General features: G+C 31.5%; 1 protein-coding gene across 1 annotated transcript in view; it reads left to right on the top strand.

Moving 5' to 3' along the window:
* The first annotated feature begins 5,261 nt into the window (after positions 1-5,261).
* LOC149425382 (uncharacterized) overlaps positions 5,262-18,962 on the top strand; it is a 69,479-nt gene continuing 55,778 nt past the window's right edge. Inside the window, exon 1 of the mRNA XM_089650774.1 lies at positions 5,262-5,721. The gene's annotated coding sequence lies outside the window, so the exon portion shown is untranslated. The remainder of the gene's footprint in view (positions 5,722-18,962) is intronic.

Consider the following 18,962-nt stretch of genomic DNA (forward strand, 5'->3'; position numbering starts at 1 on the left):
TGGGTTTTTATAGTTGGAATTGCACTGGAAGTTATAAACAACTACATCATCGCCAACATCAGGTAAGCACGGCCTCCGTGGTCTAGGGGTAAGGTTCCCGACTAGTAAGCTGGTCACGGGTTCGAATTCCGGCGTGTACAAGTCAATTTTATTTATTAATTTATATTATTCCAACAGTTTACTCATTAAAAATAATATTACGCATTTGCGGCACGTTTCAGAGTGGAAGATACTCTCAGTATCGCCCTGGTGTAAGGCCACAATTAAGAATTGAAACGTTGCTTAAAATGGCATTGGCCGTATTTTTTGACCAGATCTTAATAGCCAGGTACTTTTCCAGCTTCCTCTTCCCCATCTCTTTTCCCTCCCGATATCTTCATCCTCACAACATACCCCATAGTCATACTATTGTCTACAGAGGGTTGGGAGCAAATGGGACTCTTGTGCGGTCTCACATAAAAAAATAAAACTGGACATTTCTTAGCATTTGACACTGACATGTTAAATAAATGCTTTCCTATTGTGGACCCGATACTTACTTTATAGATACCTAAGTCCTACAGAATACCTTGGGTAGTTGTGGCGACTCATGAGTAGTTCTACAGTTCTTGGCGACAAATGCAACCTAACCTCTCTGATGATCTGAGAGAGAATGGTGAAAATGGGTGATAGGGAAAGACGCCGCACCTCATGGCGTCGATACTTATCTGATAAGAGTGCAGTTCCTACGGGCTACACACTGCAGGGATATACAATTTTCTTGATCAATACAATATAGACAGCCGCGGATATGACCGAGGTTACCTTCTTCAGTACCTAATTTTTACTCAGACGAAAGACATAATACCATCTCGTACATTCTATAGCGCGCATAAGGAAAGAAGATGAAAAAGCCATGGACATCCTTCCAATTGACCCAGCGAATCGTTTGTACTTCTGAATGAAAGACAATATATGTCACTACTCTTCACTCGCCGCCGCCGCTCGCAGCTCTGCTATTTCGCGGTATATTTCAAATAAATTATGAATAAATAAGACAGGTTATTTTGATGCACATAATTTATTTATATTTTTGTCTTATTATTTTTTATGAGTATGATGTAAAATGACGGATGATGCCAGCTTATTCAAGATAATTGAAAATACTAATTTCGGTTTTGCCTCTGTAACTCCCTTCCGATGAACTTCAGAACTTTTCCTTTGAATTTCATTTCATTTTCGTAATGGGAAGTGTTTGCTTGAAAAATTCAGAAGAATTTTAAAGTATATATATGCCTATCATATAATATTTTCAACAGAAAATTATTTTAATTGTCGTTTTCAAAAAACTGATTTGTCGAGAATTCAGACTATCCAAATTAGATGAGACAAGAAGCGAAAAAACTGGTTCCACTTTTTTACCATCAATTAGTTCGATTTGATCTCGAAATAATATAAAATAACGCCTCTGTGACTATCCCTTCATTTTTCATGGGTCTGCGCTAGTTAGGCTCTATTAATTACACACGTTCTAACATTTCAATTCATTAAAAACGAAATCGGAATTCAAACAGATGTATTTAAAAATCGACCCGTAAAAAGTTACAAAATTTAAAATGTCTTTTGGTTTGGCTGAGGTGTGTTTTGATTTGAACTTCCTACCCAGGAACTGGAGTCGATATCTCTACAAACCTCGCCAAATACCAATCGGGTAGGACCGACATCTATTTCGTATATTAACTGCTGTAATGTCATCCGATTTCAGAGAAATGTGTATATGTCTGCGTGTGTACGTGACTGCCACAAAAAGTTTGTGAAATGTATTGTCATCGACAATGAGTCTATCTGTCGAGGTTCAGCTCGATCGGATGCCAAAAACTAGGTTAGTAAAAATATGTGTAGGACTTTTAAAGATATACAATTTTGTAGTACATTATTTTGATGTATTTCATAAGGTTTAGCCAGCGTTAGCAATTTAAGAGCCCGAATATATATTTTACGGCTTGATTACAAAACATCGTCTTTTCTCTACTTTATATAAATGTAATATGCATGCATTATATGTGTAAACCTTTTGGAAAAAAATCTCTAAATGATAGTGAAAACCGTATTAAAATCCGTTCCGTGGTGCAAGAACTAAGCTCACAAAGAGACAGACACGAACAGCGACTTTTTTTTCATATGAGCCCCGATATGAATTTTATATACCGACCGTATAACCAAACCGTTATCACTTTGCTATTATCATATTTATTGTAATATTGTAACATCTGCAATGAAGTTGAAAGCATTTGACATCTTCTGATATTAAACTGGTTTCTGAAACCGGACTCGACTATATTATACATACATTTTAATGCAATTACTCTAACCCCCGAAGCATTCCCCAAATAACCTACGAACATCTTGGCACGTAATCATTGTAAAATTCATGGCCACTCATGATTTATAGTAGGTAATACATTATTATAACTTGTTTAGTAAATAGAAAATATTATAGAATACTTTTAACGAACAATTTTTAATGAGTTGTTTGTCTGAACGTAATCATTTTTGGGTAGCCACAATTTGCTTGTGAAAAATCAAGGGACCGGAGAAATTTTTTTTTAAAGGTAATGTTAAAAAAATACCATGGCCGAGAATTGAGCCCCGCACGGAACCTCCAACTATTTTAAGAACGTTGGCAAAAATTCATTATATTTACTGAAAATAAAAATTATGTATTTTTAAATGAAAAGAATTATGTTTTTTTTGTAATTTTATAATGTTTCCAATGCACAAACGAAATGTTACGAACACACAAACGAAATGATGTGTAATAATTGTTACTACTTATGTAGGTACTGTGTGAAAGTAATACAATATTTTTTTGATAATACTTCTTTGTACGTAGATACACAATTTATATTTCAAATTTCGAACTTTGCTCGAATAGGTTCGCCATCCCTGACCCAAAGGGTGGTGTCTCCACGGATCCACTAAGACTTCTACGAATATATTTTTCAAAATTAAATCTCTTTTTTTTACATCGTTAATACATTTGCTTTTATCAGCGCAGCAAAAATTTCTCCGCAAAATCACTGTAAATAAATAAATCGTTGAGTCACAATGATTCCGCAAAAATAGCAATAAATCCAATACATAATAATAATAATGTATAACTGTACGTTATATTCGCCTCTAGTAATAATTCACATTAATTGACCTAGACCCAGACATTGAATCTCACGGGTAGGTACCTAATCGAAATAGCAGATCGTTGAACTTATTACTCGACCAAAAAACTTGTCGAGAAACTAGTTTTTAGAAGGTGCTAGCGAGTAGTAGGTATATATTATTATCTATGGTGCTAGCTTGAGCAGACGTGCCGGTTAAAGCATCCTGTATAAAAAAAATAATACAGTTTTGCATTTTTTGGGCAGGTCATTTAGTCTTCGTTACATTATTCACGTATTTATTTCATAATCGTGGGGTTCTTTTTTTAAGCCATTAGAATTTAAGTATAATTAAGATACCTAAATTCTATTATATTAATTATAATTAAGATACCTAAATTCTATTATATTAGGTTTAATCAAGATACATAACCTAACCTAAATTCTATTATATTAGGTATAATTAAGATACCTAAATTCTATTATACTAGGTATAATTAAGATACTTAATTCTATTATATTAGGTATAATTAAGATACCTTAATTCTATTATATTAGGTATAATTAAGAATGGACATGGAATTTCCCACGTTTACCATTGTGCAGACGACATTATAAATTACTAAAGTAAAAATAATTGTGCCATAAATTCTAGAAACTATTCAACATTTACCCATCTATGTCAACATTCAGAACCTAAATAAACTATGTTTATTTCCATTTTTCCTTTAAAGTATTGTAAGCAATGAATAAATATATTTTTTTTAATTCTTGTACGATGTTCGTGACTAAACAAGAAAACAGAATAAAAACACATTATTTTAATCACTGTGCATGCACACGTTTTATATTTTAACAATGCTGCGAGCAGTTTGCGTCACTTAATTGTGTAATTTACTCATGTTTATTTTTTAATTTCTTTCACTTAACAAAGTACAATAATACATTCATACATTTTTGTATACCAATACATACGTCAACAAACCTTCTTTAGAAATTGGTACAACGAAGAAATTAACAAACAAAATTATAATTATTTTTTTGAAACGAATCAGTAACTTTTTACGTATTTAATTTTACGTAGGATTTATAGTCACAATACCCCGAACCTTCCACGTTCCTATTTCCTTACCCTCTCCACTTCCTTCAGCCCACAACATACCCCAAATTATAAATGCCTTAGTCCATCTGGCTCCTTATGTGGTAATCACATAAAAATATATTTCTCAAAGAAAACCTCTGAACGATCTTCCTGAGAAGTTCTGACGTCATTAGAATCCACGGCGCCTGCAACAACAATTACCTATATTAATTACAATATTATAGACAACCTGATACGCACTCTACGCCACTTAGCGATTTAAATTCGGCCGTTTTGAAACTAAATAAAAAACTTATCCATTAAAATCAACCAAGAAAACATACTAAAACAAAAAAAAATATTTTTTTAGGTTTGATGTACAAATAAATATAGATAATCTAACAAATGTCTATTGATATGTATTAATATATAATTACTCGTCACTTAAAAATGGTTAAAACCGTAAGACGCTCAAACGCTCTGTGATTGGTCGGCGGGTTCTGACAGCACTTAAACGAGTGCATTAAGAATGGGGACAATGTTGTGCCCCGTTGTGCTGCGTAAACTCGCACACGGGTCACTACTGCGGTTTAATTATTTCAAAAGAATTCATGTTTTTTTTTTAAATCTTGCTAAGCATTTAAATGTGGTTACTTAGAGCTTACTGCAAACCGACAAAACCGAGGTACGTATGACGTCATGCGTACTCCGTCAGATTTCTTGGTTTTGGCCGGTTTTGAAAAATGCAAACTTTGAATATTGTTTTAAGTTTGAAATGACATTTAAGTTAGAGGGTGAACATTAATAATAATTCTGCCGTTCATTATTATTTCGCAGACTTCTTCTCGTAGAGTAAATTTGATTTTCCGAAAGAGCAATTTATAATCTCGAAGTATACTACTAAGAGCAATTTCGAATTACAAAGCTACGTCACTTTGCTGTAGTTTTTCCCCGCTAATGGTCATTCGGCGTCAGCTTTGTCAGCTTCGACGGTTACCTGAACCAATGCTTACCGTAGTAATCAGTTGCTTTCGGTCGTCCGGCGATATCGAACGCGAGCACAAGCCATATCGAATCATATTCACGATCCTAATACTGTATTCCGATAAACATTTCTCATACAAGCTAACTGTAAAGCTCGTTAAACTCTTATTGGGATTCGTTACTTACATAGAAAGTGTGTTTACATATTGTTTCGTTGAAAACCAACAATTTTCACAAGTTTTAAGTATCGTGTTATTTCATTAACTCAATGTTTCGTTGACTTTTGTTTATTTTGTGACCGGAAAGTAACTAGATAGGTAACTGTTAGTTTAGTGTCTGCTTTGGAGAAACTTTTTGACACTCTGTTGATAGAAAATAATATTGACCAAGATGACTATCTACAGCAAAATTGTTCAAATCATCTTGATATGTGTTTGAAGAGCTGCTTCCTTCAGTCCAAAATGATATTCCATGAGTAGCGCTTGCAGCACAACAGTGGAGCATCCTACCAATAAATAATTTGTGAGTTTGAATATTTCCAATATCACTTATACTTTTATTTATTAACTTACTCTTTTTTACATTGGATACATAAAATGGAAACAATTTATTTAACAACGGTTAAATAAACAATGGTGGTTACATATTATGGTTTAAGATTGCATAAAAATAAAATAAATATTATTCTAACACACTAAAATTCTCATAAATGATATTTTGATATAAAAAATTGGGTGTGTTTTAAACATCGAATTTGTTTATTTTTAAAATGTATATGTAATTTGTATTCGTATTCGTTTGCTAAATTATGTGGGCGAGGAATAGGCCACTTGCACGAATTTTAAAATGATTTAAAAAAAATCATGCGGATAGACGTTTCTACTAAGATTATGAAAATGTTACCAAAAAAAAAAAATATTTGTTTTTTTTAATAATTTAATACATAAATCCGTTTTTATACCATGTGACGTCACTACGTAAAAAATGTTCCGTCTTCGATACATTTTTTTATTTCACACACACTTTATTCCGTTTCTTTTGACATCTACGTAAATATATTTGACATTTGACATTACACGACATGCATTACAAAGGGATAGTAATTTATGAACGCTCATAAGGTTTTTTTACTATGTATATGTGAATAGTTATAATATGAACATGTTAATACAACCGCAATTCTTTATTAAATATTTGATAAACTTGTCGAACTCCGCTGCATGCAAAGACTTGAAACTACACTTGATTTCCACTTAAATATCTAACGGAGATAACTATTTAAGTCGGGGGTTTAGTTTTGGTTATTTTAACATTTTTGTGCTTATTTCCTAATGTTCTTTATTATTTAAAGGCATTATATTATAAACCGTAGAAAATCATAGAAATTTTTCAGATATTCTATAACCAGGGTTTCTAATGCATGTTTTCTAAAATACCCATAAAAGAAATTCCTCACAAGTTTCTTAATCTCTAAAATTAAACAAAATTCTAGGTAAGTTAACATTTGCTTTTTTATTATCTAGTAATTTTCTTTTTCCTTCAGGCTTAAAAAAAATAATTTTGTTCATAAATTTTCTGCAAAATGAAACGAAATTATAGTTTATTCTTACTTGTAACTGAAAACATTATTTCTTAATATGATTGGATTACCAGGAAATGATCTCGTAATGGGTATTAGTTCCGTCCGCTCTCATATTGTAGAATCCTCGCAACATCCACAAAATTCCCAATCGGTTTTAAATTCTCAGAAATTCCCCTAATCTGGGGATATTCCCACGAATTGGGACCTTGTTCCGTACCGGCTGGCTTTTTTTAATGAATTTTGGTTATTAAATAAAATTATTTTCGCACCCATAAATTATGTCCCGTCTTTCCGGTTTAAAAAAAATGGTTTCAATTTCAAAATGTCTTCCTAAAAAATTTTTTATTAATTTTTATTAAAACACTTTATGCAAGTGGCCAATTGGCGTATTTGCTTCATAATTTGTTCGAAACCGTGACATTGTAACAGGTCCTTAGCCTAGTGTGTCGAGTAGGCACTCTAATATTGACTAGACTCAGGAGTTCACAACAGTCGAGCGCGAATCAAATTACATAATTCAATCTTGCCATATTGATATTTATATTTACAATATGTGAGTTTGGTTGATTTTTGACGTGATGTGTCGTGTTGATTTGTCCTGCTCCTTGGGCAAACGTTTCGACTAGCCTTGCGGTGTCCATCATTAAACATGTCTACGTTCACAACTGCTCCGATGATGGACACTGTAAGCCTATCCGAAAGCAAACAAAATTCCGTTTAATTATTACCTTTTAAACAATATCAGATGAATATTGTGCTTTTTTAATATAAAATACAATGCCTGGGTTTTGGTCAATGAAGTGAACATGAGGAGTATGAGTATGAGCAAGACGACTGTATTATTTATCAAAAGATTGAATTGACCAATATTATCAGTCATTTTGATTTCAAATAATCTTCAATAAGTTGGCCTTGATTTCTGATGTGTGTGGCACATTACGCCAAAATTTTAAAATAAAGCGAGGAGTGTAAACAAACCTGTAAAAATCTTCGAACATGTTATGAGATGAGCTCTAATCAATTCAGCAAAATTATTTTTATTTCATTACCTGTTTACGAAAATATGATAGGTACCTTTTTTAATATTTTTTATTTCATTACCTGTTTAAAGAAATATGATGTTTTTAATAATTTTTATTCAGTTATTTTACATATCTTACAAAACTAAGTAATTCTCAGTTTGATTATCTCAGAATATCAATATTTCCAGAAATTCAACAACATCAATATGTAAATACTGTATAAACAAATATATACAAATAGATAAAAAATAGAATATATAAGTATTCTCCTTTTTGACGCGTCTTAATCTTTAAAAATATTTTAATACTATATTTTAAAATGGAAATATTTTATACATAACTATAAATATAAATACCATATACATACATTTATTACTTCTCCAAGGTCTCAATCAAAACAAACAAAATTTTAATTTTGTGATCACTGATCACCAAAATCCAAAACTCGTTCTACAAATATTTTATTTTGGTAATAGCTGACGGTGTACCGGGCGTAGCTGGGGGTTATCCTTATGAGTAAGACAAATAACGAAATAAAATTTTCTGTAGTTCTTTTTAAGATATACAATTCTGTAGTACATTATTTTGATGTATATCATAAGGTTTAGCCAGCGTTGGCAATGTAGTGCCCCAAAATATATTTTTACGACTTGATTATAAAACATCGACTTTTTTCTACTTTCTATAAATATAATATGCATTTATCTTATATGTAAACCTTTCGGAAGAAATTCTTTAAATGATAGTAAAAACTCATAAAAATCTGTTGCGTAGTTTAGAAGAACTAAGCGCACAAATAGACAGACGCGAATAGCTACTTTATTTTTTACTATTTAGTATATAATGAAGTCGCTAGCTAGTAAGAGGTAGGTACTGTAAGTATTTAAATAATATTACCAAACTCCGGGCGTTCTTTATTCAAGATATTGAGAAATAACGGAAGACGAGAAAGTTTGACGCTTTCAAATTAAATAATTTAGTTTTACATTTGTTGTTTTTACGAACAGAATATATCTATTAAGCTATCGAAAATTATACACAATGCATTCAATTGGAATTTTGAGCTTAAAATTTATGTATGTACCTAAAAAACTTGTGCTGAACTCGGTCTATATTGATTCAGTGAACTTTACACAACGTGGACCAAATAGGTGAATTATATTCCCCTCCACTAACTAATGAAATTTAAAGGGTTCTCATACAATCTAAGGACTTAAAATCAATTCAATTAAGTTCTGCAAAGGAAGCCAAGCATCTGCCTCATTAGTTATATCGTTATTGTGTGCAATTTGTCAAGTTTTCATTTGAAAATTACACCCAAATCACGAATTTGTGATAAAGGTATTATTATGCGTAATATTTGATGTAAATTGTAAACGAGAATGAGAATATTAGGAAAAATTATTTATAATAAATTGTTTATAATAAATTGTTTAATATCTGTTTAACCAATAAGATGTATTACAATGTACGATTCTTTGTTGATGTCAGTAGTAAGAATGTGGTATTACGTTTAGTCGTTAGTAAATTGTGAGTCACTAGAAATAAGTTGGTCTATCTACCTTAGTTGACTTCATCACAGTACTCACACAGGTGCATACATTACATACAGCGTGTTTCGTTTAGAATTTAATAAAAAAACAACCAAGCCAAAACGTGTTGAAGCAAAACCTCCTAGATCACAAGGCCGGGGTACTCATTAGGCTCTGCCACGCGTACACGTAAAGTAAGGTAACGGTTTACAGAGCAGTCCATTGTGAGACTTTTGGCATGGTACTGCCGCTCCGAAGTATACGTGTGGCAGAGCCTATTCAAAGCTGCCCCATAACTTGTATGAGATTATACAAACATTTCCGTAATTAATTTTTTTCAATTTATTTATTCATTATTAAAATATTTTCAAATGTTTTAGTTATTTAATTTTTTTAGGTTCTCAAACAAGTTAGGAGGCTGATTTGATTTTGTGTCCCGATCTTGTGATCTAGGAGGTTTTGGTAGAAGTCGGTTAAATATAATGTATTTGTTATTAAAATACTGAATGTTATTAAAATCTAATAAGCAATTATTGTTAAATAAAATACTAGTATTTATTGAATTGTTTGGCGTTTAAGATAAGCTGACGTAGCATAGAGGCTAGTGCACACGACCGGCAATCGAAAGGCTGCGGGTATGATTCAAGTCGGTGGTATTTATTTTTTCACGGAAGATTTTTCAATTTACATGTGTGTTTCAGGCTAATAATTACTGTTTATAATATTTATTAGTAGTACAAAAGTTACATAAATAAATGCGAACTTAATAATTTTTTATTTAATTTTAATCCTTAAAACTGAGATTATTTCATTTGCGATACCATGCACCCGATCGAACTGAAACCGTTATAAAAGGACGCGCTGTAAGCTTCCTAATGATTTTTTTTTCGTAGCATAATATACCTACTCTTGCTGTCCCTCTTCCGCTAGTGACAAAAAGTAGGCGTAAACAAGGCAAAAGACTGTTCCTCATTCAGATGCACAAATACATTCAATGGTAAGCTTTCAGCCAACTCCCGCTGTGTTACCTATACCTGTATGTTTCATGGGATCATTTAGCCAATCGTAACCCCCTCCCAACATTAATAATTATTTATTTATATTGATTCTTCACCTCCGTCCATATTGCTATGATCCCGGACATGTGGCACATGTACAGGCAGATCGGTTTCATGTCACAAATTAATTATAAATCATATTTAAAAAAAATTAAACAAATGCTGAACAGATTATGAAGTTTGATTTGCTATAACTTCTTTTGATCCTGAGTCCAATGTATCAAGACTATTAAAGAATATATAAAAAATCCAGGATGCTATTAATCATAGTTGTGTATTTAAAAAATGCAAAATTATTCATAATTTCTATTCCGTCGTCAAATGATTATTAATGACAAAAATTACATTAATAAAAAAATATCTATGCAGAAAACTCGAAATCAATAACTTTGTGCGGTAAATGATATAATAATACATAAAAAACGTTTTCCTGTCTAGATCATTATTTGCATACTTTTATTATTTACATAATTACCTAGGTAAGTACTCAACTAGACGTAGAAATGTATTTAAAAGCTTAGCTAAATTTCGCTGGTCGAAATCTTGCTAAATCTCATTTAGCTAAAATTAGGCTAAATCTCATTAATAAAATACTTGGGGCACAGAATTTAAAAAGTCATCAAATTTCAAAGTTAATGTTCAATTTGTGAAGTTCTATTCAACTTTTAAATAACAGAACTTAAACAAGACACTCACAGAACTTGAATATCAACTTTAAAATTTGATAAATTGTTTGAATTCTGTGAAACAAACTGTCTTTAGAAATTTTGGTTTTAAATTATTAGAATAGTATAAAAACCAAAATTATGAGATAAAATCACTGTAAAATCACTTTTCATAATGGTTAAAGCTTTTGCTAAAAATAAAACCACCTAATGTTTGTACACAATATATATTATTATTACTTTTTTTTAAATTGTTAATATTTTCTGACTTCTATCAATTGATTTTACAGGCAAGTTATTATTTTAAATATATCAGAAATAATAATACATTGAGACATGAAAAACAATGTTAAAGTCTGTCAACGTCATTTAAATAAAATTGCTAATTGGTTTCTGTGTCAATTAAGCGCGTATTACCGTTTTAAAATAAATTGTGGTCAGAGGAGAGACAAATAAATAATATAGATGTACGATAATTGTTGCTTTAAGTTGGGTACTGATTTTTATAGATTTAAAAAAAAATTAAAGTTTAAAAAAAAAAAATCCAACCCTTATAAAATCCAACTTACTAATAATTCGAAAACAGTGCTATATGCTCCTAGTAAGTATTATTTTTAATTTTAATTTATGGTTTAAATTAAAAATAGATTTTGTAAAAAGCATTTTATTTATGGGTTTATCTATCTGCCTTTCTCCAGGAATTTATCTATAATATATCTCTTTGTAATATATGATATATAACACTAATTAATTGAGCAATATTCGAAAAAATAACATAACATTAACAACATATTAATGGCGTCTTGTATAATATAAAATTCACAATTAAAATGATATTTTTTAAAGCTCCGCTGTTCGTGGTGAAAATCGTACACTATAGCATTTGTCTACGTCTGCTTTGAAGGTGTACAATGTCCATCGTGTCATGCCCAGTCTCCGGAATCTGAATATACAAAATTTGAAATACAGGCAAAAAAAACTCTCATAAATATAAATAAAATTATACGTGGAAAGTAGCTTTCGTTGCACATTGTATAATATAGGCTTATCTGTATATCCAGTAAATCGTAGCAGACATGTCGTGTACTTTAAAAATATATAAACATGTTTCTGGGTGAGGGCCAGTTGTCTTCGATTGTCAGTTTCAGGGCCCGTGGGTAGTGCTGTCAATTCAACTCGAATGAGAAAAGTTGGTTTGCCACAAATGTAATATTTTTATGTCAAGCTTTATCAGTATTATTTTATATGTAAATGTTTTATATGATCGTATGCGAATAAAACGTTTTCAAAAATCTAACTCTGCCGAAATACTTATGAAATACTCTGCAGAACCAGAAAGGCAGTCGGGATATTTGCTCTATATGCTGTATCTGATAGGCGACAAATGAAAATGGCAAAAATAAAGTACTGACCGACCGAAGTTTTGGTTTCGGCTATTTTCGGCCAAGAAACGGCTTTCGGTCGTGGTTTCGGTTTAGACAAAAATTATCCGAAACTTCGTCTCAGCCGAAACCGGCGTTCGTCGTGAGTTGGATCACGTTCAGATTTGCTCGGACGAGTGTTCATGCTTTTTAAATAACTTTAATATAATTTTAAACGAAGCTGTAAATCAAAATTTCACTTGAATTTAATGTATGTAAAGTTTGTAATTTATACAGTTTATCTTTCAAATAATAATTTGTTATTGCATTTCTATTGTCTAGATATGGACTAGACTGATTTATGAAATCTAGTTAGTACCTAGTACCTAGTTCTAAGATCTTTAGTATTTTTTGTAATTTCTTTAAAGTGTAGGTACCTACAGCGTACCATAATTGAAAAACTGTACCAAAATAACGACCAAAAAGCGCCAAAAGTAAACATAAATAGATTTTTTTTTCACTTTGCACTTTATTTAGCACAATTTTTTTGAATTTTTAAAAGTATTCAGTGTTTTTTAAACTTATTGAAATAAGTTTCGGTTTCGGTTTCGGCTGATAGAAATAGATTCGGTCGGTCTCTAAAATTAAGCTTCTCGCAAAAATTACAGGTGTAAGATAAAATGCTTTTCTGTATTGTGTTATCGAAAACACAAATTATAGGAAGGTATCTTCAACATTAGAACAATATGCTTTTCTGTGTCGTGTTATTGAAATCACAAATTATAGGTGGGTATCTTCAACATTAGAACAAAATGCTTTTCTGTGTCATGTTATCGAAATCACATATTAAAGGTAGGTATCTTCAACATTAGAACAAAATATTTTTCTGTATCATTTTATCGAAAACTGATATAAAAATTCACAATATTTTGAAGTGGTATTTTCAAATTGGGGCCCAGGCCCAACCACACCCTAATCCCGGTTTTAATTAATTATCTGCATCTACTATTTTGAGGCCCTGCAGCATTTTTACTTAATATTTCGGAAGAGGTGTGACTTATGACTTCATAGGATTATATTATTTCATATCTTCCACTGTCAATAATTATCATTTTACATGTTTGAATGTATGCTAATTTGTTTATTATTTATTTAAAATACCATCACAACAAAGATTATTCGTAAAATAGCCACAATTATACGACAAATGTCTATAATTTTGGTATCAGCGTGACTGGCATTCAGATGCAACAGCTGATGGTACTAAAAAATTGCTGTGTGAATGTTAGGTCAATGTCCCGGACAGCCGAGGTCATCGTGATCCGTGCGGGGATCTGAACCGTCGGAAGGTTCCTCTCGAGTCCTCCCCTTTCCCCGCTCTTTACATGCACTCCTCTCCTCCCAGTCTCTCAAACAGACCTCAGAACACACTCCACTCCTACGGTACCTATAACACACAACATCCCACACAAAAAAACAATACTTCAACAGTTTTTATTTACGAATTTCGTCCAGCGCACCTACCTGTGTTTATGCAGATACATCAGCGATTGCAAATCTTCCGCTAGTGAATGAAATAATATTAGTCATTAGTCGTTTGTCTGTAAAAAATACACATTAACTCACACATCACAGAGGCTAACTGAGGATTGACTAAGCTTAAAAATGTTATTATTAAACATTTTTTATCAAAGTTCACATGTGCAAAGGATGCACACATAATGCTTTCCAAATAAGTTATATATATTTTTATTATCAAATGTCGGTTGTCTGTCTGTTACTCTGGTTCGATGAACTCGAATATGTTTTGAATTTAAGTGACATATTTTCAAAACTGTAAGTGTTTTTTGAGAATTCAGATAAGTACCTACCTATTTAACATAATGTTTTAATAGAAAATTATTTTATTTGCCATTTTCAATCATGGAACAAATTTTGAGACAATCCGTGAATTTTTACGGGTCTACGCTATTATAATAATATTGTAGATTTTGCATCCTACCCAGCATGATGCAGACAAATGATTTGCATTGTGATAATTGACCTTTCGATCTAATAAAATGAATCGACGATTTTTTTTTCATTATCAAATATTACCCAAATATTGTCGAAATATTAGAAGAAAAACAATTTTATGTATGATATTTATTTAAATCCTCCAATAAAACCTCATTTTTCAAAAAAAAAAAACTGTTTTTAGCTTTGTGTAGGTTCGGCTTTCCCGGCGTGAAATAAATTATTTGTGCTTAAAAACTGGCTTTATTCTCACTATAAGCTAAACCGACACCACTCTTCCGTGTAATAACGGGGGATATTTGGGACGTTTTAAAAAAAAACTTTACTTCGTATATTAACTGCTGTATGTCATCCAATTTCAGAGAATTACGCGTACGCGTGTTGCCACCAAAAGTTGATAGAATGCATTGTCATCATATTCCATGATATGTCAGGAAGCGGGTTAGTTTCCGCTTCCAAGATTTGCATTCATTCAATGACGAAAAAAAATGAAATTCATATAGATGTATTTAAAGACGTATTCAATTTGAAAATCTAAATTTCACGGTTTTCACTGGCAATTTTATAATGAGGGCGACTGTGTCGACCGCAAATAATATTATTGAGTATTCCTACTGTCTAGTAGAAACACGTGAGTATATTTATTGTTTATGATAAACGGGCTCGAGACATTTTTGTGCTAATGGCGACATTTTTTGTTTCTTTGATGATATTATTATTATGATTTGTTTATAAATTATTACTTTTGTAACAAAAATTGCAGTTCTAAAATAAATTAATATTTCGATAGGTCACTTCAAGAAGTTCAACGCTCAATAACTTTTTTTTCTAGATTAGGGTAATTTTTATGTATTTTCCAATTTTGTAAAACGCGCGTGATATTTCATGAAATTGCCTATTGCAAAATTATAATTATTTTTTGTACCTACTTTATTTCATCAATTTAGCCCCTGCATTCCGAATTTCTACCGATTCGTAACATATTTCTCTTGAACATTTAAAGTTCATAAGTATATAAAAAAATAAATTTTATTTTTTTAGATAATATCCATACATTTGTAGAGCTGAAACTCCCTCGATAGAAAAAAATCGAAAAAGTATGCTTTGAAAAATTTTTAAAACACATTTTTTCTCTATAATGTTATAGACATGAAAAATCACAGCGTATCTTTAAATACAACTCAGGCATTTGTCGATTTTCGCTATACATATTTTAAAAGAGTCCTGTTTTATTTAATATTAATTATTATCGATTTTTTTATATTGCACGCCACCTCTAACATTCATATTTACATATATCCCTTTCAAATCATATTTTTCTTATTTTGTACACTATACGGTACCTTAAATCAAAACTATTGGTGTCGAACACAATCGTGCAATTATGAATTCTAACAACAGTTTTTAAGAAATATTCAAAATTGTTTTTATTAAATTTATATTTTCCTCAATCCACTATAGTGGCTAATGTCTTTTCGAAATGTAGTTATTAAAAACCAGTTAATTAAATACTAATTGAGGTATTTTAATATTTATAATGGACTTGTTGTTTTTGCGTGATTTTTATTTCAAATCACCGTGACGCGGTACTTAATGAACATGATGACTTAGTGGAAAATATTACAATAGTATTGCAGCATTTATATGTTTATCAACACACCATCAAAGTGTTATAAGGAATTGATTATTAGATGACTTTGACAGGTGACCCTGGTATTGATAAACAAAAATACGGACATTGTTTTAAAATTGCACATTCTGTTCCCACTTGTTCCACCCACACCAATGCTTTCCCCAGATACTTTATAAAGATAATTTATACTTGCTGACTTGTTCTGTTTATGTGTAGAGAACATTACAAAATTACAATACGCGAGGGCTGTAGGAAAATAACCAAGGTTATAAATAAAAAAAATCCTCAAATAATTTACATCATGCACGGAGCAAAATAAGTTTTGTAAAATTATTAGGAATTTCTTCAAATTATTGGTAATCCTGTTAAAAGGGGGATTGGAGGCATTTAACGAATGGATTAACAGGTTTTATGATAAACTTTTAGTAAAATGCGAATATATTATCAGGAAGTCGGAACACGTGTTCATGAAAATCCTAATATTTTCGCATTTCGTCACTACATATCAAGACGAAAATTCAAGTGTGGGAAATTACTAAAAATTACTAAACTATGGTTTAAAATAGCTGCAGTTTTAAGAGGCACGCGTTTTTTTTATTTAAAGCCAAACGGAGGTAACTTTCCGAACAACCCTCGTACAATAATCGTACATCAATCGTAATGTACCCACAAAGCAAACTGGTATATCAAGTTCAACAAGTGCAGCGCGCTTGGAGGACATTCAGTTTTAATCTTATTTATTTTCTGTATTATTTTAATGCATTTCATTATCTTCATTCTGAAGGAAATTATGAAAAGAGAACATTATAAACAACATTCGATAATGCACATATTATCAACGTATTCAGATAATGCAAATACATATTATCAACGCATTCAGATAATGCAAATACATATTACCAAGTATTAATTCTGTTTATTTATTTAAGCAAGGTTAATAGGCTATTGTTAATTTATTATTATAATGCATTTAATTGATTTGTTTTATTGCATTTTACATTGAGAATAAGCCCACTAGCAGATAAAAGCATTATTGAAAATGGGATATCACAGACTCTTGACATTCGAAATAAAATTTGATATTCAGAAATATAAACATATTTATTTATAGAGCGGAGACGGTTTACATGTAGTTCCCGGAAGCTCTTAGGCCATAAACCCTTTGTTTCCCATTCCACCTCATTCTTCTAATAGTAATCCGGTCCCTTTTATAAAGTTCACTTCTTGTTCAACAATGTGTCTTCCCAGGTATCTGAGCCTTTTTCCCAACAGAGCAGGACATTGGCACCGTAGGTGAATTGGAGTCTCTTCATCCTCTTCACATTTCCTGCATCTATTGGTGTTTTCCACTTCCAACAACTTCATGTGCCTCCTGAGATGGCAGTGTCCCGTTAGTAGTCCTACCAGTACCTATAGGTTATCGAACGTCTTTATTTTCCTTAAAAAGTCATTTAATTTTACTCTTACATACTTTCCGAGTATGCATAAAATGAAAATATAATAAACGATCCATTAACCACATATCTACATGAAGTTGCAAACATAACGTGTTTTCCACTTTTTCATTCAATTTTGTTGTTCATTTTGGAAAACTGCCCTGCATCGTTGCATGCGTTCCATGTATATTTGAATGGAAATCAATGTGGCTTCTGACTTAGTACATTTTGATTTTAGCCGATATAGCACGCGCTCTGTCTCTCTTAAACTTGCCTGACATCGTATATCGCTATACCATTAAATCGAAAGCAACTTCATAACAACGGTGAAATACGGTTCTCTTTTTGAAATTTAATTTATCGTCGAAAAGTACCTACTTAAATATTCTAAAGGTAAAATTTCATAATCGCTTACATGAATATTGTTTTGAAATAACACTCCGTTTCAACTTAACTAACCAAAAATACAAATTTTATTTAGAATGAAAATACAACTATGATATTTTTTTGAATAAAGTCCAAAATTTCTTGTGTTCTTAAGACGAGACAATACCCTAAAATAAAGCCAGAATCTTAACGACGTAAGTGAAGCTGCCGTGCACAAAAATATGCGACGCGCGGCCTTGGTGTACTGAGAAACCTGCTGTTGAATTTGCCATATCAAAACTCTAAAATAAAGTGGGAATACTAACGACATAAGTGATGAAGTCGTGTAAATAGCAATATTCGACGCGCGGTACGGCATAATGGTCGGACCTAAGGTAGAATTTGCTCTAGCAGCCCAAGAAAATCTAACTTTCCTTGGGGTTTATTTTAATTATTTCTGAAGAACGTATTGATAACATCTCAAATGTTTCTAGAGGGATCCCTTGGGAAGTTGCTAATTTATCGTCTAAAATAATTGGTCTTTCTTTTAAATTTTCCATTTAACCTTTAAAAATTATCAATTCAACACCATACCTTCTGCAAGTTGTATTTATCGCCATAATGATTTAATTTTGAGGCCAAACCTTTCTGGGAATATTTAAATCGATTTTTATGCAACTGTTAATTGCCTCACCCAAATGTAGTTTTCATGTGATAATGAATCTGCTCTAGCACGTATGGGATATAATTTAATGCAGTTTTTTTGCAAGTGCCATGAATAAATATTTGTCCAAACCGGGTACATAATGCAAAATAATCATTGGTTTTATTCACTTGCCAGAATAAAGTATATATATTGATTATTTACACATGCATTTATTTTGCAAGTACCTACTGAAGGTTTACTTATAAAGAATATTATAAAGACATTTTTCAAATTTGAAGGTTTTTGCAATATGTTACTGAAACAGATGTAAAACAATATTGTGCGTGAAATTTGGAAATTAACACCATTTATAAAATAGTGTAAAATATCTAATTTCTTGAATTATTTCGATTTTAGTTATCATCGATTGCTGTATTATGAATAGT

Source organism: Hesperophylax consimilis, chromosome 3 (assembly GCF_061612785.1).
Source record: "Hesperophylax consimilis isolate HC1 chromosome 3, BYU_Hcon_1.0, whole genome shotgun sequence".
Taxonomy (NCBI): domain Eukaryota; kingdom Metazoa; phylum Arthropoda; class Insecta; order Trichoptera; family Limnephilidae; genus Hesperophylax; species Hesperophylax consimilis.